This window comes from Megalobrama amblycephala, linkage group LG17 (genome assembly GCF_018812025.1).
Source record: "Megalobrama amblycephala isolate DHTTF-2021 linkage group LG17, ASM1881202v1, whole genome shotgun sequence".
Lineage (NCBI taxonomy): Eukaryota > Metazoa > Chordata > Actinopteri > Cypriniformes > Xenocyprididae > Megalobrama > Megalobrama amblycephala.
The window spans coordinates 28,132,007-28,154,633 of NC_063060.1; positions in this window are offsets into that span (position 1 = coordinate 28,132,007).

Here is a 22,627-nt window from a genome sequence, read left to right on the forward strand (position 1 = left end):
AGCGGGTGTTCTCTAGCTCACTGGGAGCTCTGCTTTCAAAAGAAATTCTGTGAGTATTTAGGCTGTATTTAGATGGTAATGTTGATAACGATGTTTATCAGAACCATACTCTGTGAAAAGGGAATATCTCAGGATACTTTAACAACCTTAGGTTATACTGCAATTTTATTTTAGAAGATGGTTTTGTGGTTAATCTGTGAAATGATTACAAACAGCCGTGAATCGCTGCATATGATCGCATTTCATCCATGCTATTTAAATGTGATCCTCAGATTCTCACATCAATGGATCATACCCATTCCTACCAGAGGAGCCCATGCAGGGATATTAAACCAGCTATGTAATAACACTCTCTATAGGTCCAGTGGGGAAATGAGTCTGACTCAGATCCAGTTCTCTCTGATGGATTGACATGTTTTCCAGTGGGATTTTGCTGCCTTGGTGGTCTGCTCTCTTTTTCATTTTGTCCAAGACTAGACTAAATTTTCACCAGAGCTGTCGATGTACCTGATAGACAGAGATGAATGTGTCTCATTTTCTTACATTGGTGTGGAATGAGCTATAGTTTTACCACTCATCTACCTCTTAGAAAATGTTACAAAGGATTTCTATTTCAAAGAAACGCTGTTCTTTTGAACTTTGAATTAATCAACGAATCTTGAAGTAAAAATGTATGTATCACAGTTTCTATATAAATATTAGACAGCACAACTGTTTTCAGCATTGATAATCATATTCTACCTTACAGTGAAAATGAGCCCATTACAAGTTACAAGTCACCAATTCCAATTCGACTTGAGTAAAGGTCTTACCCCTGGTTTCAAAGACAAAGCTTAGCCTAGTCCCAACATAAAATGCATGTTTGAGCAGTTTTAATTGAAAGCAACTTGTACTGACATATCTTATGTCAGTGCCACTGTTTTGTCTCAAGATGCACACCACTAATGTTATTTTGTAAGGCATATTTATAAAAGCTACTTAAATGTCCTAATTGAACTAAGGCCTAATCCTGGATTAATCTAATCCCTGTCTGTGAAACCAGGCCTTACAGTATATGATTTTAACAGTACTTAAGTATTTTACTTGTACTGAATGTAGGCTCAAAGATGCACTAGTCCTTAACACCCAAGTGAAAAACAAGAAACAGTTTATTTGTGTGGTGATCAATCACATTTATTTTCTAAAATTCGAAACAAAACTGAACACCTCAATATTGCAAACAAACAAACAAACAAACAAACAAACAAACAAACACAAAAGCCTCTTAAAGGTCTACAAACACTCAAGGCTCAGTTAAAGGGTTAGTACACATAAAAATGAAAATTCTGTCATTAATTACTCATCCTCATGTCTTTCCACACCCGTAAGACCTTCGTTCATCTTCGGAACACAAAAAAGTGACGAGAATACTTTTTGCACAAAAAGAAAAAAAGAAAGTTTAATCACTGTAGTCACATGAACTGTTTTAAATATGTCTTTAGTAGCTTTCTGGGCATTTGAAAGTGTTAATTATCTTGTTGTCTATGGAGGACTCACTGAGCGATCGGATTTTATCAAAAATATGTTAATTTGTGTTCTGAAGATGAATGAAGGTCTTATGGGTGTGGAACGGCATGAGGGTGAGTAATTAATGACAGAATTTTCATTTATGGGTGAACTAACCCTTTAAGCTTAAGTGCTCAAAAAGGGCAAAAGAATATCCTTCAAAAAGGTCTCTTCATTATAACAGATAAATAAAATAATGTTAAGTAAAATTAAATAGTCAAAGCCTACGTGCACTGGACATGCTGTTTTCAGCTGCAGCCATGTCCTTATCTCATAAATGAAACACCTGCGATTCAGCAACTACCTGCTAATGCACTTATAATATTGTAAATTAGCCTTGTTGAAAAGTTTGGGAAAGTAAGGGCAAAACAAACATGATATAGTACACTCACTGCCCTGGAGATGGCGATATTGCTTCTTTTGTTGCAGAAATAAACTGCTGCAGAAAAGGTTAGGTGCCTTGCAAAATGTAACAAGTAACTGCATTACTCATTACAGGTGCTTCTCATTTATTATTTGTGCATCCTCATTTTTTACCTGTGAATCCTCGCTCATGACTCTTCGGAAAGCTTCTTCACTCCTTGTTCCTCGCCTCCTCACTGTGCAATTAGAGAATTGAGATGCTGAGTTTGATCGGTTTCCGGGTCACGGGCTGGAGGATGGAGGAGCAAGGAAATGAGCAAGCATCAATATGAGTATTGAGAAGCACCCTACAAAAGAATTGGAGTAAAGAGTTGTCACAGACACGCCAGGCTCCACAGTCACCCAATCACAGCGCAATTCCTCACAAGAGTATTAATCAGACACACCTGACACACATCAGCCTCATCAGCACTTCAAAAGACACTCACACACACAGTCACTGTCTGGTCTCGTTAATGCATACCTACCTGTTATGCTTACCTCAAGGACTCCTTGTACGACTACTTACCTGTCTCCAGCGTTCTCCAAGATCCCTAATGTTCTCTGTGTCTTCTATGAGTGTCTCAGTGTCTCGTCTTCTCCACGTCTGCCTGCCATCCACGTTTCCTGAAAAGATCAAGACAAGTATCAATCCTCTGATTATCACCTGCTAAGATCTGTATCCGCATTCACTTACCTGCACTCTGCTATATCTCTCTGGTTGTTCAATAAACATCATTCACCTTTTACCTGTGGCTCCGTCCCCTTCTGTCCGTAACAGAAGACCGGACCTAAACCGTCAGAACAACCACGATGAGCACTCCGGATCCATTCCAAGACCTTGTGGATGCACTTCGCCGCACGCTCAACAGCACCTCCACAACAACACCCTCACCAGCGCCCACTTCCGCATTCCCCGCTGCATCTCCTTCGCCATCTGTGGTCGCCAGTCCCATGGCCAAACCAGCGCCCTTCTCTGGCTCGGCGGAGGACTGCAACGGATTCCTGCTTCAATGTTCACTGGTCCTGGAGATGCAACCGCACCTGTATCCCAACGATAGTGCAAAGGTGGCCTTCATAATCTCTCAACTCAACGGAAAAGCTCTTCGCTGGGCTGAACCACTCTGGTCGCAGAAAAATCCCATAGTTCAGTCTTTGTCAAGTTTCACTGCTCACTTCAAGGAAGTTTTCGGAAAACCTGCCTGAGATTCATTTATCGGTGAGAGATTATGTAAACTAAAACAAGGTTCAATGTCTGTGACTGACTATGTTCTCCAGTTTCGAACCCTAGCTGCAGCGAGTGGTTGGAACGAACAAGCCCTTATTACCAGCTATCATCATGCCCTGGATCCCCGTGTGCGGTTGCATCTCGCTGCATACGAGGACACCATCAGGCTCAAGAAATTCATCCAGTTGTCCATCAAATTCGCCACTTGTATGCAGCTGTGTCTCGATGAGCACCAGGACCAGCTATTATTCCCATCCTGCCTCCACCAGCCAGCATCCGTCAGCCCTCCAGAACCAGCCAACAAACCCATGCAGATTGAAATTTCCCGACTTACCCCTGCTGAGTGGCAGAGGAGGCTGACCCAGAACCTCTGTATCTATTGTGGTCGCGCTGAGCATTACATCGCTGAATGCCCCACTCGCCCCGAACGACCCATGGTTGTTATCATGCCTACGTTGAATAAGATGAAGCCACTCACTATTGTTGTAACCCTACTGCTACTGCTGCCGACTTCTGTCTTCCAGTTAATGCTCTCCTCGACTCTGGGTCAGCCGGAAACTTCATCTCCGGAGCCCTCTGCCGCTAGCTTAGACTCAAAACGACAGCCACGGCGAAGGTCTACCAAATCCACTCGGTAACGGGAAAACCTCTTCGTCAAGTACGCTACAGTGTGGGACCTCTTCACCTCCAAGTCAGTATTCTCCATACGGAGGAGATCCACCTGCTGGTTCTGGAGGAGTCAACGGCTTTTTCCCAGTTCCAAGTCTTCCAAGTTCTGAAGAATTCCAAGTCTATGCTACTTCTGTGGAAAGTCCACTCAAGAAACGTTCAGAGATGTTTTCTGTCCTAAAGAAGCCTCCAAGCTGCCTCCTCATCGGCCATGGGACTGCACCATAGACCTCATTCCCGGTGAGTCAGTGCCCAGAGGAAGAATCTATTCACTCTCCTTCCCGGAGGAGAAGGCCATGGAGGATTACATCAACGAAGCTCTGTCTCAAGGCTACATCCGACTATGTAATAACACTTCTGTCCGTCTATTTCCCCTGCTGCTTCCAGCTTTTTCTTTGTGGCGAAGAAGGACGGAGGCTTGCGGCCCTGCATCGACTACAGAGCTTTAAACAAAATCACAGTGATATCCACTTCCTCTCGTCCCATCAGTGCTGGAACATCTCCGCAGCGCCACTGTGTTCACTAAGTTGGACCTCCGCAGTGCCTACAACCTCATCCAAATACGTGAGGGGGACGAATGGAAGACAGCTTTTGTGACCCCTACTGGCCACTACGAATATCTTGTGATGCCATATGGACTCATCAACGCCCTTTTGTGGTTCTGACTGACCATAAAAACCTGGAGTACTTACGGGACGCCAAAAGATTAAACCCTCGCCAAGCAAGATGGGCTCTTTTCTTCAACAGATTTAATTTCACCATCTCCTACCGACCTGGATCAAAGAACATAAAAGCTGATGCTCTGTCACGTATTCATGGTCCCGAGGAAAGTACCGACGATCCAGAGCCCATCCTTTCTGAAAAACTCTTTGTCAGCCCCATCACCTGGTCTGATGAAATGCTCCCCGAATTAAATGCCTCCACCAATGCCCCGCCAGGTTGCCCCCAAGGTTTACAGTATATTCCCCGGACACGGCGCACTCCTCTTATCCACGCATCTCACTCATCACTGGGCACTGGCCACCCAGGGGTCAATGAGACTCTCTCGTTGCTAAAACAACGCTTCTGGTGGCCCAACATGGCAGCTGATGTTAGGAGGTATGTTCAAGGGTGCAGGGAATGTGCCATCTCCAAGAGCCCTCGTCATCTTCCCTCCAGGAAACTACAACCTCTGCCCGTTCCAAACCGCCCCTGGTCGCACCTAGGAGTAGACTTCATCACTGATCTTCCAGTCTCCAACGGATGCACCTGTATCATGGTGGTAGTGGATCGATTTTCTAAGTCCTGTCGACTGATTCCCCTGCGAGGACTTCCAACAGCAATGGCTACAGCTGAGATCATGTTCAACTATGTTTTCAGATACTATGGACTGCCCGAAGATATTGTATCTGTCATTGTATATATTGTATCTGACTGTGGATCCCAATTCACCTCATGAGTCTGGAAGGCGTTCTTCAAACTCCTAGGTGTGACCATAAGCCTCTCCTCAGGCTATCACCCCCAGACGAAAGGGCAGACGGAGAGGAAGATACTGGAGATCGGCCGTTTCCTACGTACCTTCTGTCACGGCCACCAGGACTCCTGGAACCAGTTTCTGTGTTGGGCCGAGTACGCCCAGAACTCTCTCCGTCAGCCCACCACTGGTCTTACTCCCTTCCAATGCGTACTTGGCTATCAACCCCCACTGATCCCCTGGACCGGGGAACCATCTGATGTTCCTGCTGTGGATTACTGGTTCTGGGAGAGCGAGAGGGTTTGGGACACAGCCCATCTTCAACGCCAGCGAGCCCTACGCAGGCGCAGGATGACAGCGGACCTTCGCCGTTCCAAAGCACCCAACTACCAACCGGGACAGAAGGTCTGGCTGTCAACCAGGGACATCAGGATGCGCCTGCCCTGTAGGAAGCTGAATCCCAGATTCATTGGCCCCTTCAACATCATCCGGCGAATCAACCCCATCACCTATTGACTTCATCTCCCACCTGAGTATAGAATTCACCCCACTTTCCATGTCTCTCTATTAAAGCCTCACCATCCCTCTGTCATTCCCTCCACAGAGCCTGGCGAAAGTGAGGAACCCCCCCTTCCTCTCATTGTGGACGATGGAGCGGCTTATCTGGTACGAGACATCTTGGACTCCTGGCGCCGTGGTGGTCACCTGGAGTATTTGGTGGACTGAGAGGGGTACGGTCCCGAAGAGCGGTCATGGGTTCCCAGGAATGATATACTCGATCCAAGTCTTCTCAATGATTTCCATGCCAGTCATCCCGACAGACCAGCTCAACATGGCAGGGGCTGACCACCACGACGTCGGGGTCCACGGTCCTCAGGAGCAGACCATGGGGGGGGGGTAATGTCACAGACACGCCAGGCTCCACAGTCACCCAATCACAGCGCACTCCCTCATCAGAGTATTAATCAGACACACCTGACATGCATCAGCCTCATCAACACGAGCACTTCAAAAGACACTCACACACACACAGTCACTGTCCGGTCTCGTTAACGCATACCTACCTGTTATGCTTACTTCAAGGACTCCTTGTATAACTACTTACCTGTCTCCAGCGTTCTCCAAGATCCCTAGTGTTCTCCGTGTCTTCTGTGAGTGTCTCAGTGTCTCGTCTGCTCCACGTCTGCCTGCCATCCACGTTTCCTGGAAAGATCAAGAAAAGTATCAACCCTCTGATTATCACCTGCTAAGACCTGTATCTGCATTCACTTACCTGCACTCTGCTATATCTCTTTGGTTGTTCAATAAACATCATTCACCTTTTACCTGTGGCTCCGTCCCCTTCTGTCCGTAACAAGAGTACATATACTTATTAATTAATAATACTAAACGCCTGTGTGTAACTCATTTTGGACTGTTTGTTCTACAAGCAGCATGAATAATACCTCAAAGCTTGAGGAAGAGAGGTGTGCTAATAGTTGCAAAAATCAAATAATGTGAACTAAGAGTTGCGAATTAAGAATAAAAGCCAAGAGATAAGTGGAATCTGCCACATTACAAAAGTTACTTTTTCTTTGTTGATTTGCTTTCAGCTTGCCAACATTTTATAAATTGGCTAAACCAGCATCCTGGCTTCCTTCATTTACATGCTTCAGGGCATTGCTATTCAAATACTTAGATTTGCATATTATTTTGCCAAAAATGGAATTCTTGTCAGGGCACAAGAGTTCTGTTGTTAAAATCTTTAAATTAAATTTAGTCAGAATCACAGTGTTCACTCTAATAATTATCTATAGCCTCATGCTGCATGTGTAAGAATGCTGTGGCTGAAGCTCTATAGAGATATAAACCTTGTTTTGGGGTTTGTTTTAATTCAGATCAGCCATAATTTTAAATTCTGATTTTTTATTGTGATATCACAAATGTTGCATATCTATGACCCTCTCTGTGTTTATATCAGTATTTTTTATAAATTAAGTTTGTATATGTGTTTTTGTTGATTATCCTATTTGATACATAAACATTATGGCTCATATAGTATGATATAAGAAATATGCTTACACTCAAGGATGAAAAATACAATCATTTTATTCAGAGGGCCAAACTGAGCAAAATTTAGCAATTTGTTGCAGCTGCTGATATTTATATGGTCAAAACGTAAGATAAAAATTCTGATAGCTTCTAATGTAAAACAATGAGATCTTAACAGATATAGCAGATATATAGCAGAGTAGACTACTTACATACCACGCACATAAATATCAGTTGTCGCTCTACAGTATATCTCAATATCTGAAACACAGCTCACACAGAAGTCATTTTCCAACCATCCAGCTTACTGTTGGTCAGTGCGGCAAATTCACAAGACCAACTTGAACACAAGTAAAATCTGCTAGGAAACCTTTCTTCCCTCAAGCGAAACTCTCAATCGCCTTGATTTTTATTGAAATTACTTGATTTTGCCATTGGTAATTGCATGGAAAACAGAAACTAGCACAATCTTAAATATGTCTCCTTTTGTGTTCCATGTAAGAAATAAAATCATACAGGTTTGGAACTATATGAATGTGAGGAAATTAAGTATTTTAATTTTGAGGCAATTAGCCTTTTACGGATGACAGGAAATCCTTACTCATTAAAAAAATATATAGTAAATGTAGTGGAAAGGCATCTTATTAATAGATGGCATCTCTTCATAACTTCTTTGTTCCAATTCCCTTCTTTCTTTATTCAATGTGGCAAGCCCATTACATGATTTTTCACACAATTATCCATTGTCACTGAACAAATGCTTGGTGTCTCATTGCTCTTGAATGGTGGGAAAAACAGCTCCTCCAACTTCCTTCTAAAACTCCTAAAAGTGTGATTCATCCACAGTATATCTGTAGAGGAGCACTGATGCTGTGAGGAAAAAGAGGGAGAGAGACAGAGAGGATGAGATCAAGGTCATCTCTGTCTAAAACGAATGAATCATGCATGTCCAGGCAACAGCAGGATGACTGCAGCACCTGACGTTCACATACTGATGAAACCGAAGAAATGAGACGGGTGACATTTCATTGGTCATGGCATTGGCACATAGTCTACTGATGAAATTAAAAAAGAAGTGCAACTTAAACAAGAGGGAAGTTCCAGTGCAATTAACCTTTGAATTACACAAACCATATATCAGTTAACCATTTCATTCAGCATGTTAAATTCAAAACCACATGACAGTATAAATGGGTGTTTTTTCCTTTTTTAAAAAAAAAAAAAAAAGTATTATTATTTTATTATTATTTTATTCAAGTACTATCAAGGCCTGTTTCACTTATACCAATACCTATAAAGGATAAAATGTAGGTAAGGCCATTTAACATTAAAAAGCAATTATTTTTTTCCAAGCATGATTATATACATTAATTTCCATGATAAAATTAATAATAGAATTTTTTAAATTATAATTTTATGTCCAGTTCAATCCTCTCAATATAGTATCGGAAGTTTAATATTTCATCATCCATATTTCAGATCATCCGCTCACTCCTGAAATGGATATTGAATGAACAAAAGCCAGCAGAATCAGTTTTTGTATGCTTTATAAATCTATATTCAGTTCCTTCCTGAATGAATAAGTGCAGAATAACAGCAAATATCCTTTCAATGGCTAAAGTCATAAAGGATGTTTATGCTGCAGGGCCCTGAGTGACAGCAGTACTTTTGCTTTACCTGAACCATTAAAGTTCAGCTTGACTCACAGGGACACATTCCAGGCCTGTCACAGTGAACACGGGAGTTGACTGGAGGGAGGGGGACGGGGACAGAGGACTCGCCGGATGGAGAGAGCATGATACAGGCGAACGGGAGCTAGCGGCTGGTGAAAGGTGCACACCGTCTGAGAACATGAATTGGCTCCAGATGGGACCTGGCAGCCGGAAAAGGCGGAAGCGAATTGTATCGACAGGCTGTGCTGGCCGGGCCCAGAACAAGGCCATTAGTGATGCTGTACAGTCACCTGGGAGAGCTCTCTCACACTGAGATTTCACTTTAGCTAAGTGTTGATTTGAACTCTCCAGCCAGGTTGAGTGCAATGGGAAGTACACTCTGAATGTTCAGGCCATAGTCTGTATTGTTGAAGTAACAATGTAGCCTTTCCTGTAATTTTTTGGGGGATATAATGCCAGTATAGTTTTCTTTTAGCATTGATATGAGCATGACTGCACTGATAAGGGTTTGTTAGCACCCTACGGCAGCACATTTCCACACATTAATTACATGAGTCATCGTTTTATTTTCTGTGATGGAGCAGCTACCAGCCTCTTGAAAATATTAGATAATGCCATCAAGAGTTTATTGTGATGTTGTGTCATCTGGTTCATCCCTGTCTGGCTCATCCTTGTTTTTTTAAGTGAAGAAATGAACACCTGAAGCATTTACTTGCAACAGCAGTTCAGTATGGAGTATTGCAGTTAAAAGGGTTAGGACAAAGATTTTTTAAATTATTTTAATATGTTCCTTGAGATTCACTTATGATGTTAAAAGTAATTTTGCACAAAATAGTAATTATGATCTAATTTTGGAAGAAAAAAATGTCATTTACAGACAAAGCGTTATGAAATTATTTACTTTTGATTTAAATCATTTACTTGTGATGCAGCTGTTGCCAGGTCCAATTCAATTGGCAAAAGTTTTTTTGCGAACTCTTCTTTTGTAGCCCCTCCAGTTTGAATAGCCCACTCTAAATGGGACATGAACCCGGGCCCATCCGCATGGGAGTCGGGAGCTCAAACAAGAAGGCTAAAGACTGCAGTATCCAGCATCAGATGCTTGAGCACCTCTTAAATTCAGGGGAGTAAGGTTTACATGCACAGCTCTTACCGGCCTACGTCCGTTACACTCACCCCCTTAAACCTCACTCCCACCCCCTTTCTGTAATGCATGTAGCCCATCCGTTTTGACCAACCCGGTCTAAGCGGGACGCGAACCCCGGCCCATCTGCAAAGGTGGTGGGCACTCTAACAAGGAGGCTGAAGACCTCAGTCTCTAGCATCAGTCGCTAGAGCGCCTCTTGAATTCAGTGAGGTTCATACACAGCTCTCACTAGCCTACGTCTGTTACACATTACACTGTGCCTCGTTTAGAAAACAAAATGCTGAAAAAAACATAATCCTCTGATGCGATCCAGGATGCCAATAAAATAAATCATCAACTTGTTTCTGATGCTGGGATCCTCTGAAGTCTGAACAGAGATGCAATTTTAAGTCTAGCTGTTTAAACTAAACTCGTCAATGCGAACGTTCTTTCTTCCATTTGTCCTGTTTTTGAAAGACTCAGATGCATAGAGTATGTCAGAAACTGAATGTGAAACTGTAAACTGTATCCTGTGGAGCCCCTAAAAGGACAAAAAAAGAATGTGATGGGAGGAAAAATTATCTGTGAATGATTTTGCATTCCATAGCAAAGGCGTTGCTTGCAAAATTTTGGCATTCCCGGGAGAAACTTTGCATTCACTTGCAAAACCTTTGCGTTCCCTTTTGCATTCATATTTTTTCATCACTATGTCCCTTTAGGGGCTCCATAGTATCCAGTGTAGACAGTGACAGCGATTATAATGGGTTCTATTTGCTTTTGATGCAATGCAAAATGTCAGCCGTTAAGCAACTTAATGCCAGTGGGCGGGGCCTATGGTGGGATGATGTATAACTATTTGTCGATGTCTTGCTCTGGAGGCAGTCATATGCAAGTATATTTGCCTGTGTCATCACAGATTCCTCAATATCAAAACGAGCCATTTTCAAAGCTTGAATAAATAAATGCTTTGTTTAAAAAGAGAAGGACACTTTATATTAAACTTGCAGGAAGTTTTAAATGGTACAACGACCTTTTGTATGTCAAATGATCAAGTCAAATTTGATTTCTCACATCATGACTCATTTAACATGTAATATACACTATCATGTCATTTTTGTTTGTTTGGTTTTTTTTTTTTTTTTTTGGTTTTTTTACTTTTATTGGCTGTTTCCACATGTGTTTTTGCACTAGTTGCACCCACCACTGTTTCTGATTGGGTCTTACATAGAGGGGAGTCCACTGGAGGCGAGCGTTGTTGAGAACCCAAGTGCAGTTTTATTATTGAAGATAATCCAGAACATGAATATAAACAGGAACAAAAACAAAAACGTGACTTGACTTGACTTGACTTGACTTGACTTGACTTGACTTGACTTGACTATAACCACTAACACACACCAAACAGCGGGTTACATAAAACAAAGCTAGACAAGAGAACAATGAAACATGAGGGCTATTTATACAAAAGGACTAATGACAAACAAAGAACACCTGTGAACAATGAAGACAGAGGACCAATGGCAAGACAGAACTGAAATCACATGACAATAATAACCAATTGGAACATGACACATGAGACAGCACAAGACATGAACACATGAGGGCAATGGAATCACATGATACAAAATACATGGCAAAACAAACAAAGCATAACTATGTATACTGTCCTCACGATGCGTTGCTCTGCAAGGCTAGACAGTGAGCTAACATGAAGAATGACTCCAATAATGCTTCAAGGTGTAACTTTTCTTGATTTAATTGGAATTCCTCTTTATATTGTAAAAAGACAATTAGTATCCCAGGAACACTGGAAAGAAACAAATTAGATGCATCATCTCTCAAGCCGTGTGCTCTGGTTGCTTCCTACTTTCAACTAAACAAAATGGCTGAACAGCCACTAGATGGCAGTGTTGCTCAAACAATAACTTCAAAATAAGGAAGGAAGACAAATACTCTCCCCGCCATCGCTTCCAAAAGGTATCTGCCAAACATTGTACTTGCTTCCACTGTTTCTCATGCAGGTATGACGTATCAAAGTTTCCACAAGGGGCTGCCAAGGCACTCATCTTTTGAGTTAGAATCATTGCTGGGGTAAGAACTGTTGGATTTTCAGGGTCTGTAGACACTGGTAGTAATGGTCTTGCATTCATGATAGCCATTACCTCTGCCATTAAGGTGCTCAAGACTTCATGAGTAAGTCGACCGGGCCTGGTCTTTAACAACATGGCATCCAAAATACGCCTGCTCAACCCAATTAATCTTTCCCATGAGCCCCCCATATGTGACGAATGTGGGGGATTGAACAGCCATGTACACCCTTTCTCTTTCAGGTAATTTTGCAGGGATGGATCATCAGTGTCCAATTTTAGTTCTTTACATGCACCCACAAAATTTGTTCCTCTGTCGGAACGAAGAAGTTTGGCTGGGCCTCGGATAGAGAAGAATCTCCTCAATGCGTTGATGAAGCTGGATGTGGTCATGGATTCGATAAGCTCAATGTGCACAGCTCTGGTAGACATACACGTAAAGATTACTGCCCAGCGCTTGCTTTCAGCACTACCTCCTCTTGTACGTCGTGTGACAATTGTCCAAGGACCAAAGATGTCCAGTCCAACACTAGTGAATGGCGGTTCTTGAGCAAGTCTGTCCGCAGGTAAGTCTGCCATTTTTTGACACTCTAAGCGTCCTCTGAGCTTACGACACGTTACACATTTATGAATGACTGCGGACACTACACGTTTGCCTCCAATAATCCAAAACCCTGCAGCTCGGATGGCTCCTTCTGTAATATGACGCCCCTGGTGTGCTACTTGCTCGTGGTAAAATCTCACAAGAAGCGTAGAAATGTGATTTGCTCGTGGAAGAATGAGAGGGTGTTTTTCTTCTCTGGATACATCTGCATAGGCTATTCGTCCTCCAATCCGGAGTAACCCATTTTCATCCACAACCGGGTTGAGCTTTTTGAGTGGACTTTGTTTTGAGATTGGTTTTCCCTTCTGTAGACATGTGTATTCCTCTTTGAATACTTCATGTTGAACAGAACCAATAACTACATTTCTAACTTTGGCAAGATCTGTGACACTGCATGGATCTCTGTACCATTGCCATCTTTTGTGACCTGATTTATTTGATTCTTGGAAGGATTTAGTGACATGAATAAGTTTGGCCAATGTGTGAATAAGAGCCTTCCAACTAGAAAAACGCATGAAGCGATAACAACCCAACTGTGTCTTTGAGACTTTGGTTAGCAAGGACACAACATCAGGACGGATCTCATCATCTGTTTCAGGATTTATGAGGGAGAATGTGTTTCCCTCAGAATGCTCTTCTACTTGGACTTGAGATAGAAAAGGTGGTCCTGATAGCCAGTTTGTGTGTCGCAGTAGAATTGCTGGTGCAGGCCTTGTGGCATGATCTGCAGGGTTCTTGTCAGTGGAGATGTAGAACCATTGGTCAGGGTGTGTAGATTTTCTGATCCGAGACACCCTGTTAGACACATACACATAGAACCTCCTGGTAGTGTTGTGAATATACCCCAGCACTATCTTGCTGTCTGTAAAGAATTTGACAGCATCAAAAGCAATGTCCATCTCATCTCTGAGCAGATCATACAGTTCAACAGCTAACACAGCTGCACACAGTTCTAGCCGTGGAATTGTATGCGCAGGTTTTGGTGCCAGCTTGGATTTTCCCATGATAAATCCAACATGACATTGCCCTTCAGGGTCGATGGCTCTTAGATAGGCAACAGCTCCAAACGCTATTGTGGAGGCATCTGAAAAGATGCAAAGTTCCAATCTCTTTGTTGAGGTTAGTGAAGCTGGAATATAGCACCTTTGAATCGTGATGTGTTCAATGGCCTCCAGCGATGTTTTCCACTTGTTCCATTCTGAATGTTTTTCAGATGGAAGTGGCGTGTCCCACTCATGCTGTTCAAGTGTGAGTTCTCTGATGATAGCTTTACCATGCATAGTTATGGGTGCCAGAAATCCCAAAGGGTCATAGATGCTGTTCACTGTTGAGAGAATGCCTCTTCTTGTGTAGGGCTTTTCGTCACAAGAGATCTGAAATGTGAAGCTGTCGGTTTCCAAATTCCATGACAGTCCCAAGCTTCGCTGGACAGGAAGGGAATCTGCACTAAGGTCAAGATCTTTTATACTCTTTGCACGATCTTCTACTGGGAAAGCTTTCATCACTTGCTTGTTGTTAGAGGAGACTTTATGTAGTAACAAATTGTATTCAGCGAGCATTTCTCTGGTTCTTGTCAGAATATCAATTGCCTCTTTAGGAGTAGCTACCGAGGCAAGACAGTCATCTACATAAAATTGTCTCTCCACTAACCTTTTGGCATCAGTGCCATGTTCTCTCTCACCCTCTTGAGCTGCTTTCCTCATGCAGTAGATGGCTACAGCAGGTGATGGGCTGTTACCAAAGACATGCACTTTCATCCTGTAGTCTATCACATTCTTTTCCATGTTATTGTCTTCATACCACAGGAATCTGAGGTAATCGCGATGTTCTTCCTGAACGACAAAACAATAGAACATTTGTTGCACATCTGCTGAGAATGCTATTGGCTCTCTCCTAAAGCGAAGAAGGACCCCCAAAAGAGTGTTATTTAAGTCTGGGCCACGAAGCAGCACATCGTTCAAGGACACTCCTTCATATTCGGCACTTGAGTCAAACACAACTCTTATCTGATCTGGCTTTTGAGGGTGATATTCTCCAAATGTTGGAAGATACCAGTGTTCTTTGCCCCTCTCCAAGGGTGGAGCAATTTCTGCATGATCATTGTCCAGCATCTTCTGCATGAAATCTGTGAAGTGTAGTTTCATGTCTGGTTTCTTTTTTAATGTTTTCTGGAGGGAGTAGAAACGCTTCTTTGCTTGTTCTTTGTTACTTGGTAGGTGACGTCTCGGAGATCGAAATGGCAGAGGTGCCACAAAGCTGTTCCCTTCATCTCGGTATACTGATTGGTGCATGATATTTAAGAACTGTTTGTCATCCATAGACAAGGTTGGTTTGTCATCATCCTTGGATCCTTGAAACACTGAAGAACCAAGATTGTCTGTACTCACAGAAGGGCTTGTATCTTCCATACAGGATGAATTGTGCAGACTTTGATGCAGTGGTGTGGAACTGAAATTTTCTTTTACTTGGATGTTGTTTGGACAAGGAGTAAGGATGGATGCACGGCCATTCAGAAGCACATTTGCCTTGAAGACACTCAAGACTGGTGGTTTGTGAACTGTTCCTAAACAGACTTCACCCACAATGACCCAACCTAAGTCGAATCGTTGAGCAAAGGGAGCATTGTGGGGCCCATTTATTTGCTCACGTACCTTATGTACTCTCAGTATGTCCCGTCCTAACAACAGCAGGATAGGAGCATTGGGATCCACAGCTGGAATTTTATCTGCCACTGGCTGCAGGTGAGGATGGTGCCGCGCTACCTCAGGAGAGGGAATCTCCGACCTATCATCAGGTATCAAGTCACATTCTATTAGAGTAGGGAGCTGAAGTTGAAGCTTCCCATTCTTAGGCTCAATTATGAAGTTGGTAGCCCTTCTACCTGATGTTTCTGTCGACCCTGAGCATGTTTTCAATGTGTAAGGGCTGGAGTTAGACTTTATGCCAAAAATGTCGTAAAATTCAGTCTTTGCAAGAGAGCGGTTGCTTTGTTCATCAAGCACTGCATACATTGTTACTGCTTCTTCCCTCTTACCAGCTGGATAAACTCTGACCAGGCAGATTTTGGAGCATGAGCATGGACTGTGTGGGTCAGCCTTACCACAGATTTCTGTACATTTTGATGTGACCGAGAGGGATGCGTCCTCATTTGTTTTTTCTCCATCCCTTTCCTCTGCTGCAGCAGCTGTTTCCGTTGAAGGGGGAGGACCTGGATGCATGGCTGAAATGTGCTTTTCACTTTTACATTCCAGGCACTTAATGTTCACTTTGCAGTCTTTGGCCACATGCTGAGTTGTTCCACAACACCTAAAGCAGATTCTGTTCTCTTTGAGAAAGACTATTCTTTCATCTAAAGACTTAATTCTAAAACTTCTGCACTTTTTCAGAGGGTGGGGTTTTCTGTGTATTGGGCACTGTCGTTCAGGGCTTTCAGCTCTCTTCTCTGTACCACTTGTCTTTTGAACTGTAAGTTCTGCTGGAATTTCTGTCTTGTGCACATGTACTGGGACTTTCTGCCTCAGATTTTTTTCTGTCTTAAAGAACTGACTTGTGGGTGTGGGAAGGAAAAAGCTAGGGTCATTTCTGATTTTTGCCTGCTGTCTCACAAATCTAGAGAAAATTACAAACGGTGGAAATGGTACCTTGTACTCTTCCTTATATCTAAATCCTTCAGTTACCCATCTCTCCTGCAGGCTGTATGGCAGTTTTTCCACTATAGGTTTCAGTCCAAGGGCTGTATCCAAATATGCAAGTCCAGGGAGGTACCCCTCTACCTTAGCACATTCCAATTCCAATAGGATATCTCCCAACTCTCTGAGTTTGTGACTATCTTTGTTGCTTAGCCTTGGGAAGTCCTCTAGCTTTTTCAACAATGCATGCTCCACCATCTCGGGTGCTCCATAACTTTCCTCAAGTCTTTGCCACAACATGTCAAGGCCTGATTTAGGATGCAGAATATGTACAGAGCGAATTCTTTTTGCCTGCTCTGATGATTCAGGTCCTAACCATTTTGTCATCAAATCAAGTTCCTCTTGGGCTGTCAAGCTAAGATCTTTGGTAGCAGTCTTAAAAGATGTTTTCCATGACCAGTAATTTTCAGGATGGTCATCAAACTTTAGCAGACTGGAACTCACCATTTCTTTACGGATCAGATACCTTGTGAGGTCAGACCCAGTTGAAAGGTCCTGTGGAAGCTCTTTTTCGGTCTTTACAGGATATTGCGACCATTTTTGGAAGTATGCCTGATCCGTTGGTGTGTCTCTTAAGGTATGATCTATTTTTGATGTGAACTGGCCAGTAGGTTGCCAACTGTGTTGAATATCCACTTCTGGTATTTCTGAATACTCACTCACTTTCCTGAAGTGTTCTGGTGGTTCAACTTTGACTGGGATGTCTTCAAGACATACTTGTGAAAGCTTCTGCACATAATCACTAGTCCGTTCAGCTGGGCTGAGGGGTTGTTCAGGGACTTGGGGTTCCTCTACTAACTCTCCACTTTCAATTGCTTCTTCATAAGCAGCAGCCTCTGCTAATGCAACAGCAACTGCCTTTTGACTTTTGAGAAGATGTAGACTTGCTTCTAAATCAGCTTTTTTCTTTAATACATCTGCTTCTTGTTCAGCAAAGGACAGCTGAGCACGGGCCGCTTCAGCCTTAGCTCGGGCTCTGATGGCTGCAGAACCAATAGAAGACTGTCTGCTTCTGGCTGATGATTTTGAATGAATTGACTTGCTATTAGTACTTCTTACAGACATAGCTCTTCCTGATTGTTTCTCTTCAGTTTCATTTTCTTGTTGTGCTGAATAATTCGTTTGATTGCTTTTTAACTGGTACTGTTTCCCTGAGCGTAGACTCATTACTGATGCGCAGTATTTTCTTGTGCTTGAACCTGTTGTGATCTTGTCTTTTTACTATACTGTCCTCACGATGCGTTGCTCTGCAAGGCTAGACAGTGAGCTAACATGAAGAATGACTCCAATAATGCTTCAAGGTGTAACTTTTCTTGATTTAATTGGAATTCCTCTTTATATTGTAAAAAGACAATTAGTATCCCAGGAACAGTGGAAAGAAACAAATTAGATGCATCATCTCTCAAGCCGTGTGCTCTGGTTGCTTCCTACTTTCAACTAAACAAAATGGCTGAACAGCCACTAGATGGAAGTGTTGCTCAAACAATAACTTCAAAATAAAAGTTCTAAAAGTCATAAGGCAGCACACTATGAAAACAAACCAAAAACCGTGAACATGAAACAACATGAACATGAAACAAAACCAAAACAAGACATGACATGACATGACATGACAGAATCCCCCCCCACTAAGGGCGGCTCCTGACGCCCAACATGAAAACAAACAAAAAACTATAGTCCAGGAGGGTGGTCTTGGGATGGTGGGCCAGGTGGGCCAGGGATGGTGGGCCAGGCCCATGCAAGGGAATAGGGGGACCTGGGCAAGGCAGAGGCGGGCCTGGGCCATGGGGCATGGGACGACCAGGGCCGTGGAGCGTGGGAGGACCTGGGCCGTGAAGCATGGCAGGACCTGGGCCATGGAGCGTGGGAGGACCTGGGCCGTGGAGCGTGGGAGGACCTGGGCCGTGGAGCGTGGGAGGACCTGGGCCATGGAGAGTGGGAGGACCTGGGCCGTGGAGCGTGGGAGGACCTGGGCCGTGGAGCGTGGGAGGACCTGGGCCGTGGAGCATGGGAGGACCTGGGCCATGGAGCATGGGAGGACCTGGGCCATGGAGCATGGAAGGACCTGGACCGTGGAGCGTGGAGCGTGAGAGAGCCTGAGCCATGAAGCATGGGAGGACCTGGGCCATGGAGCATGGGAGGACCTGGACCATGGAGCGTGGGAGGACTTGAGCCTTGGAGCGTGGGGTCCCGGTGTACTGGAGGACCAGGGCCATGGTTTAGTGGTGTACCAAGCTCCCCAGCCGCAGGAGCTTGGTACCTATAACCGCCCCCAAAAAAATACTGGGGGAGAACTAAGGCAGGTTTTATGAGAGGGGGCTCTGGTGTGGCAGGTGTGGTGGCCATGGCATGGCGAGGCTCTGGCATGGCAGCCGTGGCATGGCGAGGCTCTGGCGTGGCAGCCGTGGCATGGCGAGGCTCTGCCGTGGCATGGCGAGGCTCTGGCGTGGCATGTCGAGGCTCTGGCGTAGCATGACGGGGCTCTGGCGTGGCATGAAGGGGCTCTAGCGTGGCATGACGGGGCTCTGGCATGGCAGCCGTGGCATGGCGAGGCTCTGGCGTGGCAGCCGTGGCATGACGAGGCTCTGGCGTAGCATGACGGGGCACTGGCGTGGCATGACGGGGCTCTGGCGTGGCATGAAGGGGCTCTAGCGTGGCATGACGGGGCTCTGGCGTGGCATGACGAGGCTCTGGCATGGCAGCCGTGGCATGGCGAGGCTCTGGCGTGGCGTGACGGGGCTCTGGTGTGGCATGACGAGGCTCTGGCGTGGCCTGACGAGACTCTGGCGTGGCCTGACGAGACTCTGGTGTGGCATGACGCTGGCATGACGGCTATCTCGGGGCGAGACACTGGCGCGGCGGCCTTGAGGGCGAAACGGCCGGCGGGCTCGTGTGCGAAGCGGTCGGCGGGACTGTGTGCGAAACGGCCGGCGGGCTTGTGTGCGAAGCGGCCGGCAGGCTAGAGTGCGAAGCAGCCGGCGGGCTTGAGTGCGAAGTGGCTGGCTCAAGACAAGACACTGGCGTGGCAGGCATGGCAGTCATGGCGGAAGCAGGCACTGGCATGGCATAAATAACTCCAGACATGATCATAGAGGCATGGTGACAGTCAGATGTGGAAGGTACTGTGGGATTGTGAGGCTCCTCATCCACAAATCCCACAGTAAATGAGGATCCACTTAAAAGCAGGGTGTGGTCTATGTACTGGGCCAGGGAAAAGTGAATTTTCCCTCCAGGCAGTTGTGAACACAGGGGTTCATTGAGTCCATAACGAAAAATGTCCTTGAGTGCCACGTCATTAAACTCCACACGATGGCTCACATCACAAAAATCCTGGACATCGCTTCAACAGAGCGATTACCTTGATGTAGGTTCAGAAGGGTAACTGCTGGGTTCATGGCGGTCATGTATTCTGTAACGGAGAGAGTCCACTGGAGGCGTGTGTAGTGAGAACCCAAGTGCAGTTTTATTATTGAAGATAATTCAGAACATGAACATAAACAGGAACAAGAACAAAAACAAAAACGTGACTTGACTATAACCACTAACGCACACCACCACTGGGCAACTATTCTGAAACTTACATTGATGAGCTGCGGCCAGTGTATTATTTATTATATATACTATTATAGTTCATAATAATACTATAATATATACTATTTATACAGTACTATTATTTTGTATTAGCTAGTATTTTTTTTATTTCAGTTTTCATTTGAATTTTGGTTTAGTTTTTAGTAGTTTTATAACTACATCGGCGATGACCGACAGCCAATGAGAGAGCAAGATACAGAGCAGCGGGGAGTTCGGGGAGGAGTTACAGACCACTCTCGTTGCAGAACACACAATCCTTGTTCCTCGCGTCTCCCCAACCATTTCCTCCTCCATATTCTTCTTTTCTTTTTCTAGTTTAAGCTGCAGATCAGCGCATAGGCAATTCGTATTGCAAGCTTCTTGCGGGCTACCATTTTTAATAATAATCCCAGTCTCACGTGAGAACTCCAGTCTTGCACGCGTGATATCACGTTGTTTCCTTGTCACATCTTGCGTGTGTTTGGTTGTGAAACGTAGTTTGCGTGCCAGACAGAGTTGTCGCCGATTCTTCCTTTTGTAAAGTCATGCAGTGTGAAACCTTCTGTCACCGATCCATCGTGCAGTTTGAACACAGCAGCGACTGAATGCTGGCCAAGATAGTCATGAAACGTGAAAAGAACAGTGACCCGACTACTTTGAAAATCGTGCAGTCTGAACTCGGCTTTACTCTGACCATACCACATTAATTTGGTCACAGCACCACCTATTGGTCGAAAGTGATAAACCAGTAAATCTTTATTATTGACTGTATTTGTGATTTTTCAGATCTTTTGCCTAAAATTATCTTAAAAGGTCTTTAATTGCTCACTGTTGTAGTTGGTCTGATGCTCACAGCCATGTTGGCTGGCTTGTTGTGCCGCCTTTGTGCTTGGCCCTGTAATTGGTGCTTGCAGCTATATTTATATTTGTTTTCAGCTTTATTCTAATTTTAGTTTTAGTTAACAGTTACAACACTGACTGTGCTGTTAAAAGTGTTAACTTAATTTTAACTTGACATGATGTCATGCACAGGATGCTGAAAATAGAAGTGATGTGTGGCACAATAGACAAAGACATCTATATCTGTTTACTAATGGAGCCTTATTGTGAAGTATTACCAACAATTCTTATGTACTACAATAAAAGCAATCTATCCATGGCTATTTAGAGTACTCTGGGAAAATTGTTGATTCTCACTAAAACATATAAAAATATGTTTTATTTCCCCCCCAATTGACTCAATGAATGTGCTTACAGGAAGCCTTGCAAATGTACATAGGTGGCTCAAGAATATGGCTGTTTATGCCATTTTAAGATAGCGGGGCTCATATTGTTTGTTCTGTAACTAGTTCCTGAGGGAGTGTATATTTCCACTGACAGTATCTTCCTGACAGCGGGCAGAAAGAGCATCTGTGGAAATGAGTGTGTTGGAGACACCTCAGCACTCAGTCTTCCACCTCCTCTTGTCTGGAAGAGCGTCTAAACAAGCTACAGCTCCTCTGGGGCAGGAATGTATGTATTCAAACACAGCTCCAGCAGAAAGTGTGAGAAATTTGCTTTCTTGTATATAACATTTCTTTACTGCTGCTTTAAAGATAATGTACTGCCTTGAAGATAATGTAATTATGTATTTAATTCATTTCTTGTGTCTATTACTTTTATACACTGTATTAGACTACAAGTTTTTGTCAACTAAAATAAATATATAGTATGGTTTGCCTTCAAGGTCAACATTTCATTTTTAATATATTTTGCAATGTGTGTAGATATAGTGATTACATTAGAATTTGACATTGTGTTAACTATATTTGTCCTCATCACATGGATAACCACTAGGCAGGTTATAATTGTGCTGTGCAGAAGGATGGTAGGTCCATTTACAAGGTTAATAGCAACAATTTGGAAACCCTGAATGTACGATGCTTGTATTGTGAATCTATTATTATATGGTGACTGAGGATCACACTTAGGACAGGCTCATTTTTCACAAGGGCTGACCATTTTCCTGTTGCTCTTTCACAGGCTGTTGATGAATTGAGTCTGACTACAGGCTATACCCTCTTTTAGCTGATGTAAATGAATCACTTCAGTAGCTGAACAGGTACATTTTCGACATTGCGCTGTTGAGAGCAGTCCTAATCAAGCCCTCCCCTGATTCCTTGGTTTGACGTCACCACATCTGAATTACTTTTCTGATGGAGGTGGACTTGTGAACAATAAATAATTTTACTGTTAAATGGCTTTATCATATGTATATAAAAGGTTTTGTAATAGTTTTCAAATGGATAGAAGTCAGAGCTTTTTCTGAATATGAAAGGTGAAAGGCTGAATATGAAAGTATAGGCTACTCACGTTTACATGAGGTCTTGTGTCAACCAGAAGCATGTAATGTCACATCCTTATGTCATGATAAGTATGTCATGTCAAAGTATAATGTAATGGATAAAGAATTAGTCACTCACGGTATTATCAGTCCACAACTATGTTTAATCCAAGCAAACATTCATTCTGTACATACATAGATAGCTAGAGCTGAATTTCCAAATCACA